Source organism: Cetorhinus maximus, chromosome 10 (assembly GCF_964194155.1).
Source record: "Cetorhinus maximus chromosome 10, sCetMax3.hap1.1, whole genome shotgun sequence".
Lineage (NCBI taxonomy): Eukaryota > Metazoa > Chordata > Chondrichthyes > Lamniformes > Cetorhinidae > Cetorhinus > Cetorhinus maximus.
Window position 1 is genome coordinate 143,539,900 of NC_135888.1, and position 24,320 is coordinate 143,564,219.

Sequence of the window (24,320 nt, forward strand, 5' to 3'; positions counted from 1 at the left end):
TTGCCCGATTGTTTTATATTAGATACTTTACATCTTTTCCTATCTCCTTTCTAATTAAGACCCATGATCTATTGATCATTACCTATCAGGGTGTGATAGAATTAAAATGGATTTATGTCATTTGAGACTGCTTTTATTTATTAAAGAAGTATTGAATTTTGGAAGCTTGCTACCGCTACAGGATTAATAAACCCATCCCTGGAATTCATTCAAAGGACAGATTTTCAGGCAGTTGTTTAAAAGGCGCCATACACATCATCACTAATAAGCTTAGCAACATTTATTCCTGCAATTCAATACCTGTTTTTCTCCAAAAATCCAATGCAAAATGGAGTATATTCCACATTTCCACACACATCAATACAACATATCTTAATGGTGTATTGACAAACGTGGCCATTTGCTCTTGGTTCATTGTGAATAATAGGCCCCTGCGTACGATGTATTTTGAAGTGAATGTTATCAGGTACTTGAGTAACCACAGCTGATTCCTGTTAACACACATGAGAGTTTCATGAAATAAACACACCTTTGTTTTTAAAATGAATTGTCATCATCACAAAGTGAACTTATATACTTCAGTACACGTGACTCCAGACCCACAGCAATATGGTCGATTCTTAACTGCCCTCTGAAATGGCTGAGCAAGGCATTCAGTTCAACGACAATCAGGGATGGGCAACTAATATTGGCCTCACCAGCGATGCCCACATCCCATGAAAGAATAAAGAAAAAAATATATAATTGTTCAGAATCCTGGACCCAGTGAGAGAAAATTGCTCTAAAACCAAACAATTTTAGTAAATTTAATCAAACAACTGCCAGTTCCTCACAGGACAAAAGGGTAGAATATTGCTGCCAATCATCACTTTTCCTAAATTCATTCTGGGGATGTGAGAATCATTGGTAAAGACTGTCATTTATTGGCCTTCACCAGTTGTCCTGAGAAGATGGCAATGGGTCTTCATGGCAACATGCAGAGTTCCTGCTTTGCAAATGAAGACCAGAGAATTCCAGTGTGTGATTGGTGCAGTGAGATTATAAACAGCATGTTTATGATTTGGCTACACTTATTGTGTGGAGAAAAACACTTAGCCATAATTTTTAATAAGTACAGATAGACAAGGCCCTTTACCCCTCAAAGTTTATCCTCCAAATTTATCAAAGCATCTAGCGATTCTGGAGTTTATGTTCATGTTCCATACCTGGATGATGATTTCAGGTCTGAAACATTCTTTGTCTGAGGACATGCTTCCCAAAATCAGACCTGAACATGCATTCCACCAGTTTACACCTTTTTTTCACGGTTGTGAACTCAATGGAAGCATTAATCTAAGTTATACCTTTCTGATTGCGATTTGAGCCTGAAATTTTTCTGTATTATCTCTTCATCCATTTCCAACAACAACTTGCATTTATATTGCACTTTCAGTGTAATAAAACATCCTGAGGCATTTCACAAGAATGCTTCAAATAAAATTTGATACCAAGAGTTGCGGAATTTCTAAAGACACTCGACATAGAGGCAGCTGTAAGTGAAACAAACAGCAGTTTAGCAGCTTATTCAATCCAAGAATGTATATAGGGGAATGCTCTCTCCAAATGCTTTAAGAGGCAGTTCAAAGATGTATAATTTCCATCAGTTATTTGTACAATCATTGTGATACTTCATCATTGACTCACAATGCTCTTATCTGGTAACTCTAGTTCAGTAGGTCCACAATTATAGATGAGTTTACAAAATAATCACAGAATGGCCTGAACTTTAGCACAAACTATGCCATAGTTTATTCAAATACATTAACTCTGCTAATCTACCCTGATGTTTCACTGCAGCGCCCAGTCATCTGCATATCTTGGACTGGCCCTGAGGTCAGGCAATCAGTTTTACCACAGTATAACTCATAGATCATTCATCAATTTATTCTATTCTGACGCAGAGGTCACGTTCCTTACTACATTCACTCGAGTGCCTTTTTTTTTACTGCAAACACTTTTAAAACTTATATCTGCAATTTAGTCAAACCTGAGTGATCCCAGGGTACATCACTTCACCAAGTCACAAAAGGAAATATCAGGAGTCTTGACCAAATGCTTGGGTAAAGAGGTGAGTTTCACTTTCTTGTTTCTTGTTCATCCTTTGAGATGAAAATGACCATGTTCATCTGGGGTGTTTGGTCATGTTCCAGTGGGTATGTGGGTGACCACTAAGGCCGATCTGTGCCTGGAAGGCTTTGCTGTAAATAAGACAGGATACTGCAGGCCGTTGAGTTTTGGTTGAGATTTTGCTTCAGGAGTTCCCCTCCTTGTGTTTTTTCTTTGCCTCTGATATGCATTTACATTTGAAGGAGGCCAGACCATGTTTTATTTGATTGTGCCAGGTACAGCATTCCTGGACAAGCTTCTCTCAGGACTCGAATGTGAAACCTCCCAACTGTCCTTGTACTGTGACCTTTGACTGCCATGAGAACGCATCCCAGACTCAAGCTGCCCTGAGAAGATTCACTTTGATAAGCAAGTATCAGGCATTCTGGCTTCATTACCAGTCCAACTCTGGTGTGACTATCTCGATATGGTGTGGATGCTTGGCATGCCAGGTCAGGTGAATACCTCAGTGTCAATCAAGAATCAAATGTTTTTTTTCATTGGTTAATAGGGTGTGGACATCGCTGGCTGGGCCAGCGTTTATTGTCCATCCCTAGTTCCCCTTGAGAAGGTGGTGGTGGGCTGCCTTCTTGAACCGCTGCTGTCCATGTGGTGTAGGTACACCCACAGTGCTGTTAGGGAGGGAGTTCCAGGATTTTGACCCAGCAACAGTGAAAGAACGGCGATATATTTCCAAGTCAGGATGGTTAGTGGCTTAGAGGGGAGCTTCCAGGTGGTGGTGTTCCCATGTGTCTACTGCCCTTGTCCTTCTATTTGGTAGTGGTCATGGGTTTGGAAGGTGCTGTCTAAGGAGCCTGGGTAAATTCCTGCAGTGCATCTTGAAGATGGTACACACTGCTGCTATTGTGTGTTGATGGTGGAGGGAGTGAATGTTTGTGAATGGGGTGCCAATCAATCGGGCTGCTTTGTCCTGGATGGTGTCAGGCTTCTTGAGTGTTGTGGGAGCTGCACTCATCCAGGCAAGTGGGGAGTATTCCATCACATTCCTGACTTGTGCTTTGTAGATGGTGGACAGGCTTTGGGGAGTCAGGAGGTGGGTTACACATCGCAGGATTACTAGCCTCCGACCTGCTCTTGTAGCCACAGTATTTATATGGCTAGTCCAGTTCAGTTTCTGGTCAATGGTAACCCCCAGGATGTTTATCAATGGGGATTCAGCAATGCTAATGCCATTGAACATCAAGGGATGACGGTTAGATTCTCTCTTGTTGGAGATGGTCATTGCCTGACACTTGTGTGAACAAAGAACAAAGAAAGAACAAAGAAAAGTACAGCACAGGAACAGGCCCTTCGGCCCTCCAAGCCTGCGCCGATCATATTGCCCATCAACTAAAACATTTTGCACTTCCGGGGTCCATATCCCTCTATTCCCATCCTATTCATGTATTTGTCAAGCTGCCTCTTAAACACCACTATCGTACCTGCTTTCACTACCTCCTCTGGTAGCGAATTCCAGACACTCACTACCCTCTGCGTAAAAAACTTGCCCCGCACATCTCCTCTATAGTTTTCTCCTCTCACCTTAAATCTATGTCCCCTAGTAATGGACTCTTCCACCCTGGGAAAAAGCTTCTGACTATCTACTCTGTCCATGCCACTCATAATTTTGTAAACTTCTATCAAGTCGCCCCTCAATCTCCGTCGCTCTAGTGAGAACAATCCGAGTTTCTCCAACCTCTCCTCATAGCTAATAACCTTCAGGCCAGGCAGCATCCTGGTAAACCTCCTCTGCATCCTCTCCAATGTCTCCATATCCTTCTGGTAATGTGGCGACCAGAATTGCACGCAATATTCCAAGTGTGGCCTAATCAAGGTCTATACAGCTGCAGCATGACTTCTCAGCTTTTATACTCAATAACCCTGGCGATGAAGGCAAGCATGCCATATGCCTTCCTGACTACCTTATCCACCTGCATTGCCACTTTCAGTGACCTGTGGACCTGTACACCCAGATCCCTCTGCCCGTCGATGCACTTAAGGATTCTGCCATTTACTGTATAATTTCTACCTGTATTAGACCTTCCAAAATGCATTACCTTGCATTTGTCCGGATTAAACTCCATCTGCCATTTCTCCGCCCAAGTCTCCAACCGATCTATTTCTCGTATCCTTTGACAATCCTCTTCACTATCTGCAACTCTTCCAACCTTAGTGTCATCTGCAAACTTACTAATTAGCCCAGTTACATTTTCTTCCAAATCATTTATGTATACTACAAACAGCAAAGGTCCCAGCACTGATCCCTGCGGAACTCCACTAGTCACAGCTCTCCATTCAGAAAAGCACCCTTCCACTGCTACCCTCTGTCTTCTATGACCAAGCCAATTCTGTATCCATCTTGCCAGCTCACCTCTGATCTTATGCGACTTTACCTTCTGTGCCAGTCTGCCATCAGGGACCTTGTCAAAGGCCTTACTGAAATCCATATTGATAACATCCACTGCCCTTCCATCGTCGATCATCTTTGTCACTTCCACGAAAAACTCGATCAAGTTAATGAGACACGACCTCCCCTTCACAAACCATGCTGCCTCTCACTAATATGCCCATTTGCTTCCAAATGGTAGTAAATTCTGTCACGTAAAATCTTCTCCAATAATTTCCCTACCACTGACGTAAGGCTCACCGGCCTGTAATTTCCTGCATTATCCCTGCTACCCTTCTTAAACAATGGAACAACGTTGGCCATTCTCCAGTCCTCTGGGACCTCACCCGTAGCCAGTGAGGATACAAAGATTTCTGTCAAGGCCCCAGCAATCTCCTCCCTTGGCTCCCTCAGCACTCTGGGGTAGATTCCATCTGGCCCTGGGGACTTGAATATTCTTCAAGATGCCTAACACCTCCTCTTTTTTGATCTCAACATGATCCAGGCTATCTACACACTCTTTCCTAGACAAATCAACCACTAAGTCTCTTTGGTGAATACTGATGAGAAGTACTCATTCAGTATCTCTCCCACTTCTTCTGGCTCCACACACAGATTCCCACATCTGTCCCTGAGTGGACCTACCCTTTCCCTAGCTACCCTCTTGCTTTTTACATCTGTATAAAAGGCATGGGATTTTCCTTAATCCTGGTTATCAATGACTTTTCATGACCCCTTTTATCCCTCCTGACTCCTTGCTTAAGTTTCTTCCTACTTTCTTTATATTCTCCACGGGCTTCATCTGTTCCCAGCCTTCTAGCCTTTACGAATGCTTCCCTTTTCTTTTTGACTAATCTCACAATATCTTTCGTTATCCAAGGTTCCTGAAACATGCCATACTTATCCTTCATCCTAGCAGGAACATGCCGGTCCTGAATTCTTATCAATGTGGTGCAAATGTTACTTGCCACTTGTCAGCCCAAGCTTGGATATTCTCCAGGTCTTGCTGCATTTGGACATGGACTGCTTCCGTATCTGAGGAGTCGCGAATGGTGCTGAACATTATGCAATCATCAGCGAACATCTCCACTTCTGTCCTTAATGACGGAAGGAAGGTCATTGATGAAGCAGCTGAAGATGGCTGGGCCGGGGATACTCTCCAGCTGATACCCTCCAGGCTATTCCCCAATACCCTGTGGGTTGAACCCTCATGGTGGTCTCAGCAAAAGCCACAAGAATACCTAATGACTTCATTCAGGAGTTTTTATATTGACTTCAAGTCCTTGGAGGAGCTTACCCAGAATTGCTGGCCCTAGTGCAATCAATAAAAAATGGGAGTTCTGAACCGAGCAACCAAATGGATGAAAAACAAGAAAGCCTGAGGCCCTGATGTCATTGCAACCCAGGCCTCAATAGCTGGTGGACTTCTACTTACATCAGGACCATGTTCTCATCCTACCAATTGGAGAGGAAAAAGAACTGTGCCCCCCACAAGCTCCACTGCCACCCAACTCCCACACCCCCAACAACAACCAACATCAGGAATATGACTATGGTAACTATCTTCAGAAAGGGAGACAAATCATTCTGTGGAAACCATCGAAGTGTGTCGCTCTTGTCCATAGCAGGGAAACTCCTGACACGCATTCCCCTGAATCACCTACTTCCTGTGGTGAGGGAATCTCCCAGAGGCAAAGTGTGGCTTTAGACCTTCCAGAGGAATCTCTGACATGGGGCGGAATCATCCCAAATATACACTAAGTACGGTAGTGGATGAGAAAAACGACATTTTACCTTCCAGCTGCGGTGGTGGCTTCTCACGCCGTATTGTCCCAATCCCATCGCATTACTTACGCATTCCCGGGAAACACGCTGTTTCCATGGTGGGCGAGATCTCACCCGTCCGCTACACCATCATCTTGCAGCTTTATTACATCAGGCACCACTTTTAAAGTGCAGCCGCGCGCACACATCTCACTCCTGAGCTGGCCAGAATTGACTGGGAGATGAGCCTAGCAGGAAAGACAGTGGAACAGCAATGGCAGGAGTTTCTGGGAGTAATTTGGGAAACACAGCAAAAATTCATCCCTAGGAAGAAGAAGCAGGCTAAAGGGAGGATGAGGCAACCATGGCTGACAAGGGAAGTCAGGGACAACATAAAAGCTAAAGAGAAAGCGTACAATGCGGCGAAGAGCAGTGGGAAACCAGGGGATTGGGAAGCCTACAAAGACCAACAGAGGACAACTAAACAAGAAATAAAGAGGGAGAAGATTAAATATGAGGGCAAACTAGCCAGTAATATAAAAGAAGATTGCAAGAGATTTTTTAGATATATAAAGGGTAAGAGAGAGGCAAAAGTGGACATTGGGCCGCTGGAAAATGACGCTGGAGAAGTAGTAGTGGGGAACAAAGAAATGGCAGAGGAATTGAATAGGTACTTTGCGTCAGTCTTCACGGTGGAAGACACGAGTAACATCCCCAAAGTTCAAGAGAGTCGGGGGTCAGAGGTGAGATGGTGGCCATTACCAAGGAGAAGGTGCTAGGAAAACTGAAAGGTCTGAAGGTGGATAAATCACCTGGGCCAGATGGATTACACCCCAGAGTTCTGAAGGAGATAGCTGAAGAGATAGTGGAGGTGTTGGTGGTAACCTTTCAGGAATCACTGTAGTCAGAGAGGGAACCAGAGGACTGGAAAATCGCTAATGTAACCCCTCCTGTTTAAGAAGGGAGTGAGGCAAAAGACAGGAAATTACAGGCCGATTAGCCTGACCTCGGTCGTTGGTAAGATTTTAGAGTTCATTATTAAGGATGAGATTTCAGAATACTTGGAAGTGCATGGTAAAATAGGGCAAAGTCAGCATGGTTTCATCAAGGGGAGGTCATGCCTGACAAATCTGTTAGAATTCTTTGAGGAGGTAACGAGCAGGTTAGACAAAGGAGAGCCAATGGATGTTATCTACTTGGACTTCCAGAAGGCCTTTGACAAGGTGCCGCACAGGAGGCTGCTCAGTAAGATAAGAGCCCATGGTGTTAGAGGCAAGGTAATAGCATGGATAGAAGATTGGCTGTCTGGCAGGAGGCAGAGAGTGGGGATAAGGGGGTCCTTCTCAGGATGGCGGCCGGTGACTAATGGAGTTCCGCAGGGGTCAGTGTTGGGAGCACAACTTTTCAATTTATACATTAATGATCTAGATGGAGGAACTGAGGGCATCCTGGCTAAGTTTGCAGATGATACAAAGATAGGTGGAGGGACAGGTAGTATTGAGGAGGTGGGGAGGCTGCAGAAGGATTTGGACAGGTTAGGAGAATGGGCAAAGAAGTGACAGATGGAATACAACGTGGGGAAGTGTGAGGTCATGCACTTTGGTAGGAAGAATAGAGGCATAGACTATTTTCTAAATGGGGAGAGAATTCAGAAATCTGGAGTGCAGAGAGACTTGGGAGTCCTAGTCCAGGATTCTCTTAAGGTTAACTTGCAGGTTGACACGGTAGTTAGGAAGGCAAATGCAATGTTGGCATTTATTTCGAGAGGACTAGAATATAAAAGCAGGGATGTGCTGCTGAGGCTTTATAAGGCTCTGGTCAGACCACATTTAGAATATTGTGAGCAATTTTAGGCCCCGTATCTCAGGAAGGATGTGCTGGCCCTGGAGAGGGTCCAGAGGAGGTTCACGAGAATGATCCCAGGAATGAAAGGCTTAACATATGAGGAACATTTGCCGACTCTGGGTCTATACTCGATGGAGTTTAGAAGGATGAGGGGGGATCTGATTGAAACTTACAGAATACTGAAAGGCCTGGATAGAGTGGACATGGGGAAGATGTTTCCATTAGTAGGAGAGACTAGGACCCGAGAGCACAGCCTCAGAGTAAAGGGAAGACATTTTAGAACAGAGATGAGGAGAAACTTCTTTAACCAGAGAGTGGTGAATCTATGGAATTCATTGCCACAGAAGGCTGTGGAGGCCAGGTCATTGAGTGTATTTAAGAGCGAGATAGATAGGTTCTTGATTGGTAAGGGGATCAAAGGTTATGGGGAGAAGGCGGGAGAATGGGGTTGAGAAACTTATCAGCCATGATTGAATGGCGGAGCAGACTCGATGGGCCGAATGGCCTAATTTCTGCTCCTATGTCTTATGGTCTTATGGTCCTTCCAGCCCACAATTGCTGCAGGGAAGACATGGCCCCAAAAGGCAAAAAGACTGCAGCCCCCAGGTTTAGTGATGTTCCCCTCGAGTGCCTTTTGGATGCAGTGCAGACTCGCTGTGATGTTCTCTATCCCCGCTCTGGCCGCAGGATGGGCAGCAACATCACTAATCCAGCATGGGACGGGGTGGCAGTGGTGGTCAGCGCCAATGCCCTGCAAAAGAGGACAGCCACCCAGTGCCATGACAGGATGAATGGTCTCATCCATTCCACCAGAGTCACTCACTCTTCTCATCTCTCTCAACTCACACACTCACAAACCCATCACACATCCACAAGGATCTCACACCTCAAGGGACAACACCACTAACTCTCTCACACACCCTCACATCTCCATCAGGCTCATATCCTCTGGAGCTCGTCTCCTCATCCTGTCCATGGCTCCGCTCACCACACAAACATTCCACCCAGTGCCATGTGTCCTGCTCACACTCTCTCCATCTGTTTTCATGGCTCACAACAGCAGGGAGAGGTCCCAGACCAGGACAGAGTGACCCACATTAGGCATCTCACTCACTTTGAGGAGCGGCCATCGTGCTGACTGGTGAGGGCGTGGACCGTGCCTGCGGTGACGGTGAGGTCGGTGACGAACACCCAAGTGAGGATTCTGCACCACATCATCCCTCTCTCAACACAACTGTGAGTGCTCTCTCTCCTGCTTTTGACTCTGCTGCCATGCACTAATTATCTCTACTTTGGTTCACAGGGAGCTCTGCCAAGTGACCGACACCCTCAGCCAGCCAGTCCCTCAGCTCCATCCACATCCTCATCTCCAGCCAAGAGGACACCTCCTCCATTGAAGAGCTGGAAATAAGCAGCCTGGAAGACCCGTCACAGCGCTTACCCACACCCTCCACCAGCGCAGAGACACACACCTCGGTGGGACATGGATCTAGAGCAGGCTCGTGTCCACAATCTGATGGTCACCACATGGACATGTGTCCACAGCAGGAGGAGTCAGGTTCAGCCGAGTGGCCCAGCACTCAGAGGGCTGCTGGGGAAAAGGCGTCTGTGAGGTCCGAATCAGATGATGAGCCTCTAGATTTGGCCTTCTAACTCATCCTGGAGAGTCAGCAGAAGGTGGAGGAACATCATGCAGAGCTGTTGGAAGCCCTCAACAGAGTGGCTTGTGAGTCAGAGGAGTGTGTCCGCCTGCTGTCTGGTGAAGTGGTGCCCACATGTGCGCGTATGGAGGTCTCCATGGGGAGGATGTAGAACACCATGCAGACCCTGGTCCAGCAGAATGCGGAGATGTGCGCAGACCTGCACTTCATCGCGGGAACCATGGGTGAGTTCCTGCAGTGGCAACGCGAGAGGGAAACAGAGTACCTCACCATCCCTCCAGATGCTCCTTCCCCTCAAGGAGTCAGACCAGGGCCCTTGGGCACCCGAAAGAAGGAAGAGCAGAAGCTAGACACCCCTGGGTCATCCGCTCAGGAATCCCAGAGGCTGTCCTCTCCCTCCGAGTCCCCTTTGCCTGTGGTCCCCTCAACCTCGTCCTCTATCACTGCAGAGCGAGCAGCTGGCCCACAGGAGGACAGACAAAGCAAGATGGAGCCCTCAAGGCCTCAACTCTCCAGAGGACCCACTCCGCAGACATCAGAGGCAACAGGGCCAACCATTGCACAGGCTATCTCCACCCTGCTGCGGATGTCAGGGCAGCACCTAGAAATCTAAGGCATTCAAAAGTTAAGAAGTTCTGATCACAAGTGTTTGCACAAGTGAACACATTTTGTCACTTTATAATCTGAAAATATATTCACTTTCACTGAGTAATGTGTAATGGTGTCTTTCAGCTTCATTGACAGGCTTTGCGAGTCCTCTCACTGCATCCCCTACCCCCCAACTGGCAGTCCAGCTGCACACAGCTAGCCCACACGTGATTCTGGAGAGAGATGGGTGTGTGTGTGTGGCTGGGCCTTTTGGAGCCTCATGTAAGCATTTCCCGTATCAAACTCGCCTCGATGCCCTGAGTATTGTCAATGCTGCCCTTTGGGGTTCACTTTCAGTGTCCATCTGAGCCGACCTGTATCTCCGCCCACCCACTGACCTCACTCCCATGCTGCACCTGATCTCGCCCACCACGAGACTCATTTCACTTTCGATTTAGCAAGCATGGTGGCAAAACAATATTTCTTTCGCTCCCCTGTCCTTTCCCCTCCTCCAGTCACCCATTCCCTTTCCCCCATCACTGTCAACACCCCCTCCCCCAACCACCGCCACCAGCATCACCTTCCCCCTCTCCCCTGTGACCTACCAGCCACAACCCTTTTCTTTCAGGGATGTCCAGGTGAACGTGCACATTCCCTTCATTCCCGAAAGTCCCACCCCCCATCTACATTCACCTCCCCGACCTCCTCCTTCCACCCCCAGGGTCCATGGCTGCCTCCGAGTCCCCACCAAGCACCCTCGCTCCCCTTCTACTGCTACCGTATAACCCTCAGCCTCCCACCCTACCACCTCACTCTGTCCTCGGTCATTCTCACCATTCCCTCATACCACACCCACCCTCAGCTCACTCCCCAGGAAGCAGTCATGAAGTCAGCAGAGCCTCCCTTGCACGTTATCCTGGACATCCCACCTGCTGGACTCCTTCCCCCCTTGGAACCACTTCACCCCAGGAACCCTTTCTCCTCTCCTTCCCTCCCTTGAACTCCTTTCCCCCACCCTGGACTCCCCCTGCCCCACCCCGCTCCCCCACCTATTTAGTCCTTCACCCCACCCCTGGCTCCCTCTTCCTGAACCCTTCCTCCAATCTTACTTCTTTCTCCACCCTTACTCCCTTCCCTTTCCGCAATCCTCCCTCATCCTGAACTTACTCTCTTCTCTGCACTCCTTCCCCACCCCCAGACTCCTTCCTTCCCCACCCCCGGACTCCTTCCTTCCCCACCCCCGGACTCCTTCCTTCCCCACCCCCGGACTCCTTCCTTCCCCACCCCCGGACTCCTTCCTTCCCCACCCCCGGACTCCTTCCTTCCCCACCCCCAGACTCCTTCCTACCCGCCCCGGGCTTCCCCCTTCCCCTGGCCTCCTTCCCCTGTCCTCATTCTGTCCTGCCTCCAAACTCCTTCCCTTACACCTTCCACCTCCCCTTACACCTACCTCCCCAGTTGCCGTCTTCTCCCCTGTTAACCCCTCCTCCCCCATAGTCACTCCTCCCCTTCCCAACCTCCCCCTCTGAGACCTTCATTACCTCCTCCCAACCTCCCCCCGACACCTTTGATCCCCCCTCCCAAACTCACCAGCCCCTGAGACCTCTTTCTCTCCCAGTCGACCCTAGACCTTCCTCTCCACTCCCTTCCCCCCCCACCCCCCGGTGCATCATCGTCTCCCAAAACACAGCTGGAGCTCCCTATCCACCCCCTCGACCGTCATCCCATTATGAGCAGACCCTCAACCCTCCGTGAGCTGCTTTGTGGTGGAGCCATGTCCATGAGAATCCACCCAGCATGTCATGAATGTTCCTCCAGTGTACTGTAGGTGTTGGGCTCCAGCATCTTCTGCTCCTCAGATGTCCGCAATGTGAGCAAGGCCCTGGCGGTGATTCCCGACTCCTGCACGTTACAGTGGTCAAGGTGTGTTTTCCCACCGAGGCGAGAGGATGGTCCAGCGTGGGGAGGGATGATTTTGGCAGGCTGACCTGATGTTGGTATGTTGATGTATTACAATGAGGTTTCTGATGTCTAACGGTGGGAAATGCAGCCCACCACCGACGGACTGAGCAAATGATCGCAAACGAAAACGATGTTTGGCCTTCGTGCCATATTGTCAAACTCAAGCTGCCAAACACGCCCGACGACAGTGGGCACGGAAAATTCCACACATGTTCTTTGTTGCCAGGCAGAGCCAAGAAAAATGATGAGGACCACACCAGGAACTCTTCAATTCTTTCTTTGACCTGGCCAAAGCATTTGAGTCAGTCATTTGAGAGGCTCTGTGAATTCCGCTCCAAAGATTTGGATGTCCAAGAAGCTTCACCGCAATCCTGCAACTATTTCATGATGATGTGACTGCAGCGACCATGAGTGGGAGATGTGAAACAGACACCTTCAAAATCCAGACTGGTGTGATGTAAGGCTGGGTGATAGCCCCCATTCTATTTACAATCTACCTGTCAGTGGCTATTCACCTCATCAAAGATCAACTGTCCCCTGGTGTCAGTGAGAAACACCATCCAGGTTGCAAAATCGCCAACCTCAGCTGCCTCCATGCCAAAACTAAATTGCCCACCATAGACATACCTGATCTACAGTTTGTGGATGACTGCAGTGTCACTGCCCACTCTGCACCAGATTTACAAACCACTCCTGATCTCTTCAATTCTGATTTTGTAAAAGGGAAATCATATTTAACCAATTATTGGAGTTCTTTGAAGAAATAATATGTGCTGGTGGATGTGCTGCACTTATATTTCCAGAAGGCATTTGATAAAGTTCCACATCAAAGCTTATTGCAGAAAATAAAAGCTCTTGGTGTAGGGGGTAACATATTAGCACGGATAGAAGACTGGCTGGCTAACAGGAAACAGAGTGTTGGTATAGATGGATCTTTTTCTGGTTAGCATGCGAGTGGTGTGCCACAGGGATCAGTGCTGGGACCTCAATGTTTTACAATTTATATAAATGACCTGGATGAAGGGAGTGAAGGAATGGTGGCTAAATTTGCTGATGGCATAAAGATAGGAAGGGAAGTAAATTGTGAAGAGGATGTAAGGAGGCTACAAAGTGACATAGATAGGTTAAGTGAGTGGGCAAATATCTGGGAAATGGCGAATAATGCGGGCAAATGTGAAATTGTCCAATTTGGCAGGAAGAATGGAAAATAGCTTATTATCTAAATGGTGAGAGACTGCAATGATCTGAGATTCAGAGGGATCTGGGTGTCCTAGTGCATGAATCACAAAAGGTTAGTATGCAGGTACAGCAGGTAATTAGGAAAGCTAATAGAATGTAATCACTTATTGTGAAGGGAATTGAATACAAAAGTACGGGTCATTATGCTTCAGTTGCACAGGGCACTAGTGAGACCACATCTGGAGTATTGTGTACAGCATTGGTCTCCTTATTTAAAGAAAGGTGTAAATGCATTAGGAGCAGTTCAGAGAAGGTTTACTGGACTAATACAGGAATGGGTGGGTTGTCTTATGAGGAAAGGTTGGACAGGTTAGGCTTGTACCCACTGGAGTTTAGAAGAGGCGACTTGGTTGAAACATATAAGATCCTGAGGGGTGTTGACAGGGTGGATGTGGAGAGGATGTTTCCTCTTGTGGGAGAATCTAGAACTAGGGGTCACTGTTTAAAAATAAGGGGTCGCCCATTTAAGACAGAGATGAGGAGACATTTTTTTCACTCAGAGGGTCATGAATCTTTGGAACTCTCTTCCTGAAAAGGCGGTGGAAGCAGAGTCTTTGAATATTTTTAAGGCAGAGCTCAATAGATTCTTGATTAACAAGGGGGTGAATGGTTTTCAGGGACAGACAGGAATGTGGGGCTGAGGTTACAATTGGATCAGCCATGACATTATTGAATGGTGGAGCTGACTTGAGGGGCCGAATGGCCTCCTCCTGCTCCTAATCCATATGTTTGTTTTTTCTGAGTAGTCATCATCCTCAAATCGAGGAACAGCCAATGCGATGGATGCTTGACATTCCAGCTCAGGGAGTATCTCAGTGTCTGGTATATTCTCCTGCCATCAGATCTTCAGATCTCCTGTAGGCAGCTCAAGTGAAAGTGGTTGAGCTTCTTGGCATGACGATGGTACACAGTCCAAGTTTCGCATGTGTAGAGCAGTGGGATGGACTATTCCTCTATAGATTTTTGGTTTGATAGGTAGACTTACTCCTGTTCATTCCCACACTGATTTTTTAACTCTGCCAAAAGCTACATTTGCTTTGGCAATTCTTGCACGTGTCTTGGCATCAATATAGACAGCTCGAGAGAGTGTGATGCCGAGATGAGTTAACCTATCCACTGCTGACAGGTTCTGGTCATGAGCTGAAACCTTGGGCTCGAGATAGGGTTTTCCTAGAGCAGGTCAGTACATCCCTTCAGATTTCTTGGTGCTGATTGGAAGGCCAAAGTTGTCATATGCATTGGAGAACAACTCCACGTTGCATTGCATGTCTAACACTGAACCAGCAGCTAGTGCACAGTCACCAGCAAACAGGAAATCATGAAATGTTTCCTTAGAGACCTTGGTCCAAAGTCACCTGAGATTGAACAGTTTTTGTCCATGAGGTATCTGATTTCAATGCTATGATCACCATCATGGAGAACATGGAGCAGAGAAACATGCTGAGTTAAAGAGTTAAGGAGAGTTAAACGGGCTGGGGGATGTTACAGATATATGGAGGGTTGTAGGGATTGGGGAGGTTACAGAGTTAAGGAAGGTTGTAGTGGCCGTAGAAGGTTACAGATATACGGAGGGTTGTAGGGGCTGGAAGAGATGTCAGAGATAGGGAGGGGTGTAGGGCTGGAGCAGGTTACAGAGATAGGGAGGGGTGTAGGGGCTGGAGCAGGTTACAGAGATCGGGAGGGGTGTAGGGGCTGGAGGAGGTTACAGAGATAGGGAGGGTTGTAGGGGCTGGAGCAGGTTACAGAGATCGGGAGGGGTGTAGGGGCTGGAGGAGGTTACAGAGATAGGGAGGGGTGTAGGGGCTGGAGCAGGTTACAGAAATCGGGAGGGGTGTAGGGGCTGGAGGAGGTTACAGAGATAGGGGTGTAGGGGCTGGAGCAGGTTACAGAGATCGGGAGGAGTGTAGGGGCTGGAGGAGGTTACAGAGATAGGTTATCTGTTTTTGTGGCTTTTTCTTGGGATTTGTTGCTTCTTACTTTAGAAGAGATCTACTGGAGGCAATTATCTTTCCTTCAAAATGCCTCTATTTACATCACAAACTACAAGATTATAGAATGTCTGGACATAGCTACAGCCCCTATCTGAGGTGCTTCTCACTTATCTTCTCTCAATGAGTGACATCACTATGACAGAGCTCCTTACGTACATGTTCAGTAGTCCCTACACCCCTCCCTATCTCTGTAACCTGCTCCTGCCCCTACACCCCTCCCTTTACTCTACGTTTCTCCCCAGAGTCTTTATCCATATAATATGATATACACATCGTCCAACAGGTAACTGAAGAATTTTTCTAACCTTACGTCTAACCTAACTTAGCCAAAACAAGCATTATTAATTTCAAAACAAAAATAAAAATACCTGGAAAAACTCAGCAGGTCTGGCAGCATCTGCGGAGAGGAACACAGCTAACGTTTCGAGTCCATATGACTCTTCGACAGAACTAAGTAAAAATAAAAAAGAGGTGAAATATAAGCTGGTTTAAGTGGGGGGTGGGACAGGATTTCATCCTCTTTATTTGAAAAGATGAAATATTTAAATAAGACTTTAACTTGGTGGTGACAGCGCTTTAGAGGGGCCATTTAAGACTGCCATACAAAAATAAATCCATGGCAGAACTTTGGCCATCTGCTATAATGGGGCAAACATTTAAGTTTGAGACAAAAATAATTTAGGGGATATTGAGTGAAAAAATGTCTTTTCATTATGTCTGGGGAAGTGTGGAATTCCCTGCCACAGGAAACCCCATCAAAATTGATTAAAGGTTTGATAAAAAAGGAACATTACATGGGGAAGGGCCAGAAGAGCAGGACTGGTTTACATTGATCTTCCAAATGCTTGGTTTCTCAATACTAGCAATGTGTGATTTTGTGGAGCCCAGGCAATGGATCTAAAGATGTTCATAGCACAAAAGGAGGCCATTAAGCCTATCATGGATATGCTGGATATTTCTGAGAACAATCTAAAATGAATCCCACTACCATACTCTAACCATTGCTATATATCTGATTTTCCCCTCATTCTCTTAAATTAAAAATCCCTCATCACCATAATCCCAAACAGAGGATAGGATTTTACTCTATTCATCCTATCAAAACCCTTCCTAATTGTGGAAAATAAGGCCTGGGATTAGTTTGGATCTGTACCTGCTTCATTGGGGTTGAGGTGGAAACTCCATTCTAATGTAAATAGGGTTTTCACTACACTAATGGAGTCAAAGCATCATTATGGCACAGAAGGGAAGCCATTCAGCCCATTAAGACTATACTGGCTCTCTGTAGGGAACCAAATGAACCCACTGCCCTGCTTGATTCCTGTAGCCCTCCAAGTTTATTTTCTTCAAGTGCACATCCAGTTTCCTTTTGAAATTATTGATCGTCTCCACTTTCACCAGTCCTCATGGCCATGAGTTGCAGGTCATTCCCACTTGCTAAGGAGAAAGGGTCCTTCCTCATATTCCCCCCATAAAGCCTTAAATCTATCTCCCTGGTCCTTGTAGCATCAACTTATGGGAACAGTTTTTCTTTGTCCACCTTATCTAAAACTGTCATGATCCTGTACACCTCTATCAAATCTCCCCTCAATCTCGGCCCCAAGGATAACAATCCCAGCTTCTCCAACCTAACCTTGTAGCTAAAATTCCTCATCCCTGGAACCAGTCTGGCAAATCTCATCTGCACCCTCACAAGTAAGAACCCTCACATCCTTCCTCAAATGTGGTAAACAGAATTGGGTGCAATGCTCTGGTTGTGACCTAACCAGAGCTTAATAAATGTAAAGATACGACTGAGAAATGGAAGCATCTCTGAGGGAATTCTGGGCCAAGATTAAATTTCCTCTCAGCCTTGTCTACTCCAATGGAAACTGTCCCAGTATTGGAATGTATCGTGAAAATATCCTTAGAGAGATTGACGAGATTGGGTTATTAGTTGGAGGTTATAACCTTAATAATATAAGATACACTGATGATGATACCATTCTTATTGCCGACTCTGAAGAGAAAGTGCAAAAGATTTTGGATAGAGTAGTGAGTGAGAAGATAGGGCTGAGAATAAATTGTGAGAAAATAAAATGTCTCATAGTGTCCAAAAGGAAAATCAGACCAGAATGTGACAACACAGTGAAGAACAAAAAGGTCACACAGGGAGATCAACTCTGTTACCCAGGAAGTATGTTAACATCGGATGGAAAGTGCGACCAAGAAATGAGATGAAGGATTGGAATTGTCAAAGTTGCATTTCAAAAAATAAAAAGATTATGACCAACTCAAAATTAGCCATGAAAAGAAAGCTGAGGATCCTGGGATGCTACATCACACCAACTTTGACAGACGGAAGTGACTGTTGGATAATCAGTGAAGCAACGCGGAGAGGAACTGAGGCTGCAGAGCTGTGGTTTTTGAGACAAATAATGAAGATATCTTGGACAAGTCAGCCTACCAATGAAGAGGTGTTCTTAAAATCTGAGCCCAAAAGAACTCTGCTGACCAAGATCAGGAAGAGGCAGTTGGAATTTCTTGGGCACATAATGAGAAATCATGATTTAGAAAGTCTGATTCTGATGGGAAAGATCGATGGTGAAAGAGATCAAGGTAGACAAAGAACCATCTTTCTAACGATTTAGATTTATATATCAAGTTTTACAAACACTGAGCAACTGCCCTTTACAGCCATTGGGGTGATTATTTCTTTGAAATGCAGTCAGAGTTCTAAAGTAAAGAAACATCTTTGATCACAGCAAGCTCCCATAGATAAGGGTAATGATCAGATAATCTGTTTTTGTGGTTTTTTTGAGGGATAATTATTGGTCAGGAGGCCAGGGACAACTCCCATGCCCTTCTTTGAGTAGTTTGAAAGGCGAGTTAATGTCCACCCAAGAGGCCACAAGGAGCCTCGGTTTAACATCTCTTCTGAAAGACAGCAAACAGTACAGCAATCCCTCAGTACTGACCCTCCAACAGCGCAGCACTCCCTCAGCACTGACCCTCTGACAGTGCAGCACTCCCTCAGTACTGACCCTCCGACAGCGCAGCACTCCCTCAGTACTGACCCTCCGACAGCACAGCACTCCTTCAGTACTGACCCTCCGACAGTGCAGCACTCCCTCAGTACTGACCCTCCGACAGTGCGGCACTCCCTCAGTACTGACCCTCCGACAGCGCAGCACTCCCTCAGCACTGACCCTCTGACAGTGCAGCACTCCCTCAGTACTGACCCTCCGAAAGCGCAGCACTCCTTCAGTACTGACCCTCCGACAGTGCAGCACTCCCTCAGTACTGACCCTCTGACAGTGCAGCACTCCCTCAGTACTGACACTCCGACAGTGCGGCCCTCCCCCAGTACTGACCCACAGACAGTGCAGCACTCCCTCAGTACTGACCCTCCGACAGTGCGGCATTCCTTCAGTACTGACCCACAGACAGTGCAGCACTCCCTCAGTACTGACCCTCCGACAGTGCAGCACTCCCTCAGTACTGACCCTCCAACAGCGCAGCGCTCCCGCAGTACTGACCATCCGACAGTGCAGCACTCCCTCAATACTGACTCTCAGGCAGCGCAGCGCTCCCTCAGTACTGACCCTCCAACAGTGCAGCACTCCCTCGGTACTGACTCTCCAACAGTGCAGCATTCCCTCAGTACTGAGCCTCGCACAGTGCAGCACTCCATCAGGACTGACCCTCTGACAGTGCAGAAATCCCTCAGTACTGACCCTCTGACAGTACAGCACTCCCTCAGTACTGACCCACCAACAGTGCAGCACTCCCTCAGTACTGACCCTCGCACAGTGCAGCACTCCCTCAGTACTGACCCTCCGACAGTACAGCACTCCCTCAGTACTGACCCTCCGACCGTGCAGCACTCCCTCGGTACTGACCCTCCGACAGTGCAGCATTCCCTCAGTACTGACTCTCCAACAGTGCAGCATTCCCTCAGTACTGACCCTCACACAGTACAGCACTCCCTCAGTACTGACCCTCCGACAGTTCAGCACTCCCTCGGTACTGACTCTCCAACAGTGCAGCATTCCCTCGGTACTGACCCTCGCACAGTGCAGCACTCCATCAGGACTGACCCTCTGACAGTGCAGAAATCCCTCAGTACTGACCCACCAACAGTACAGCACTCCCTCACTACTGACCCTCCAACAATGCAGCACTCCCTCAGTACTGACCCTCCAACAGTGCAGCAATCCCTCAGTACTGACCCACCAACAGTACAGCACTCCCTCAGTACTGACCCTTCAACAGTGCAGCACTCCCTCAGTACTGACCCTCTGACAGTGCAGCACTCCCTCAGTACTGACCCTCCAACAGTGCAGCAATCCCTCAGTACTGACCCACCAACACTACAGCACTCCCTCACTACTGACCCTCGAACAGTGCAGCACTCCCTCAGTACTGACCCTCTGACAGTGCAGCACTCCCTCAGTACTGCCCTCCCATCAGTGCAGCGCCCCTTTGTACTGACCCAATCAAGGTGCACCACTCCATCGTACTTACCCTCCGACAGTACAGTACTCCCTCAGTACTGACCCACCGACAGTGCAGCACTCCCTCACTACTGACCCTCCGACAGTACAGCACTCCCTCAGTACTGACCCACCGACAGTACAGCACTCCCTCAGTACTGACCCTCTGACAGTGCAGCACTCCCTCAGTACTGACCCCCCATCAGTGCAGCGCCCCTTTGTACTGACCCAGCGAAGGTGCAGCACTCCTTCGTACTGACCCTCCGACAGTGCAGCACCCACCTCGGTACTGACCCTCGCACAGTGCAGCATTCTCTCAGTACTGACCCTCCGACAGTGCAGCACTCCCTCGGTACTGACCCTCGCACAGTGCAGCATTCTCTCAGTACTGACCCTCTGGTAGTGCAGCTTTTCATTAGTACTGACCCTCCAACACTGCAGCACTCCTTCAGTACTACACTGCAACAGTGCAGCGCTCCCTCAAGATGGACCCTCCGACAGTGCAGCACTCCCTCAGTACTGACCCTCTGACAGTGCAGCACTCCCTCAGGACTGACCCCCTGACAGTGCAGAAATCCCCCAGTGCTGACCCTCTGACAGTGCAGCACTCCCTCAGGACTGACTCCCTGACAGTGCAGAAATCCCTCAGTACTGACCACACCGACCATGTATCCTCCCTCAGTCCTGAACCCCACCTCCCCCCGACAGTGTGTCCTCCCTCACTGACCTGCAGTGTCAGCTTAGATCTTGTGGTCAAATCTTCAAAGTGAGACTTGAACCCAATCCCTCTGGAGTAAGAATACTGCCACTGAATCTTACAATGGTATTTTGTCTGAAAATGTCCCTGATATTACAGCTTGGTGAAATCTGTTAAACTGACAACTCTACTTCAAACATTGACAGTTCCCCAAATGAAAAGCTGCTGGAAGAGTGGCAGAGTGTAGCCGTGGATTACAGGCACTTCCAACATAGCCGACCAGAGGTTAAACAATCCACAGTCAAAGACATTTCAAGGCTGATAAACCCTCTGTCAGGAGCTGTACCTGTATAAACTATCTCTCGCTTTCCCAAGGGAATGTAGCAATTCTCTTTTACTACAGGCGCTGCAACATCTTATTTTATAACGTGTTTACAATTTACATATCCTTATTAAAAGCTTTGAAAATCAAGCTGATGAGCTGTTCTGTTGCCACATGCAAAATACGAGGATCAGATCGCACATAAAATGTTGTCAGCGTTTGGATACAGTTTACGAGCTTCATTTATTCACCAAGCCTTGTTTTGACCCTGAATTAATATTTTCCAAATGGTTAAAGCCTTCATTGCTTCCGAAGTTTACTCTGAGCGGCTGAAGAATGAATCATGGGCTGTGGGGTTCGAGGCCCAGGGCCGTGTGACTAGGGGGTGCGGGGCCAGAGTTACCCCAAAGATGCGCAGGGGAACACCCCTCCCCTGGGCCGAGGAAGTTCCCAGGTAAAGCTGCAAACTTCCGATGGGAAATTGCGCTGCTCTGGAAGCCAACCAAAAATCCCAAAATTCGGATGGTTCCAACTGTTCTACATCAATGGTCACCATAGAAATATTAGAAGAATTAAAACCACTTCTAGCTTCTGGATAACTGCTATACCGACCCACACTGTCTACACTCCCCCCACAAACAGGACACCCCCACACCCCTGAACCCCCATGGGGCTCCCCCTGCCCCTGCAAATATTCCTCCCCCCAGCCCCCACACGGAACTGCCTCCCCCCCCCCCCCCGCACAAAGGGGATCCCCCAGCCACCTTTCACGGGATTCCCCCACCCCCCCCACCCCCGCCCCAAGCATGGGGCTTCCCCCTGTCTCAGGGGCTTCCCCCAATCCCTGACTACCCCTCCGCCCAGTCCCAGCCTGACCCAAACCTCCCCCTCCCCTGACTGCCCAACCCAGCAACCCCTCTCCCAACTGCGCGACCCACCACCCCTTTGCTGTCTGCATGCCTGCATGCACCCCTCCCCTCCCCACCGACTAGCCGGCCGACCCCCCGAACCCAAATTCTAACCACTTACCTGACAAACCCACCTTCTCCCTGGCTTCCAAGTAACTGGACCTTTAAACTCAGCTGGTTTTCGGCAGCCAGTGCAGTAAAAAGGTGGACGTGGCCTCAGTCCATCCGGTTCAGCAGCGCTGGGCTGAAGGTTTCAGGATCGCGCTGCCCGGCACAGCTCCCACTCTGCCTGAGACGGAAGGTCAGACGCAACAGGATTGAAAACATTTCAAGATAAGGGTTGAGGAGCAGATTGGCAGTCCGAGGGAGTTCAGGCCCGATGTATCTGGGTGTGTCAAATCGGTGAAACGCTATGTTAATGTTTTGCAACTTGAAGTTTTACAAGAATTATATGATAATTTTGCAAACCGACCTTTAACACTTGCCAGAATATATCATGATGATTAAGTCGGTGACACAATTTAATTTCCAGCACCTTCAATGGTCATCCAGCTTTGACTGTTACCTTATATCTCTGCCCAGTCTGCCTCGAAGATCCCCCTGGGAATTTTAACACCCCCCCACCCACCCCACCAAAGCACGCCCCCACCCCACACCTCCAAGGATGGGGCTTGGCGACAGGTGGGAGGGTATAAATTAAAATTTCACTAAGTGAACCCTATCGCAGCGACCTCTGGTTTGGATGGGGGTTAGGGTGTTGGTGCTGATGGTGAGGACACTGAAAGACAAACCAGCTCTCAGGAGGCAGGTTGGTCAGTGAAATCTTCTCAGGATCTGCATTTAAGCCTTTAACTCTTATTATTTTCAGCTAATGGAGAGCAGGTATTCCAGGTCTTGGAAACCCAACAGGTAAATGGAGGTGGGGAGGGTCTTTACTACTCTGTGCTTGGGCCAGGCGCAAGTGATCACACAGAATCACAGAATCACAGTGAATGTTATGACATCCCAAGTGCTCATCCAGGTACTTTTTAAAGGATGTGAGGCAACCCACCTCCACCACCCTCCCAGGCAGCGCATTCCAGACCATCACCACCCTCTGGGGAAAAAGGTTTTTCCTCACATCCCCCCTAAACCTCCTGCCCCTCACCTTGAACTTATGCCCCCTTGTGACTGACCCTTCAACTAAGGGGAACAGCTGCACCCTATCCAGCCTGTCCATGCCCCTCATAATCTTGTACACCTCGATCAGGTCGCCCCTCAGTCTTCTCTGCTCTAATGAAAACAACCCAAGTCTATCCAACCTCTCTTCACAACTTAAATGTTTCATCCCAGGCAACATCCTGGTGAATCTCATCTGCACCCCCTCCAGCGCAATCACATCCTTCCTATAATGTGGCGACCAGAACTGCACACAGTGCTCCAGCTGTGGCCTCACCAAGGTTCTATACAACTCCAACGTGACCTCCCTACTTTTGTAATTTATGCCTCGATTGATAAAGGCAAGTGCCCCATATGCCTTTTTCACCACCCCACTAACATGCCCCTCCACCTTCAGAGACCTATGGACACACACGCCAAGGTCCCTTTGTTCCTCAGAACTTCCTAGTGCTATGCCGTTCATTGAATACTTCCTTGTCAAATTATTCCTTCCAAAGTGTATCACCTCACACTTTTCAGGGTTAAATTCCATCTGCCACTTATCTGCCCATTTGACCATCCCGTCTATATCTTCCTGCAGCCCAAGACACTCAACTTCACTGTTAACCACCCGGCCAATCTTTGTGTCATCCGCAAACTTACTAATCCTGCCCCCCACATAGTCATCTATGTCTTTCATATAAATGACAAATAATAGGGGATCGAGCACAGATCCCTGTGGTACGCCACTGGACACTGGCTTCCAGTCACTAAAGCACCCTTCTGTCATCACCCTCTGCCTCCTACAACGAAGCCAATTTTGAATCCACCTTATCAAATTACCCTGTATCCCATGTGCCTTTGTCATCTTTATAAGTCGCCCATGTGGGACCTTTTCAAAGGTTTTGCTGAAATCCATATAAACTACATCAACTACACTACCCTCATCTACACACCTGGTCACCTCCTCCAACAATTCAATCAAATTTGTTAGGCATGACCTCCCTCTGACAAAGCCATGCTGACTATCACTGACCATACCTTGCTTCTCCAAGTGGAGATAGATTCTCTCCTTCAGAAATTTCTCCAATAGTTTCCCTACCACTGACATGAGACTCACTGGCCTGTAGTTCCCTGGTTTATCTCTACAACCCTTCTTAAATAGCGGAACCACATTAGCTGTTCTCCAGTCCTCTGGCA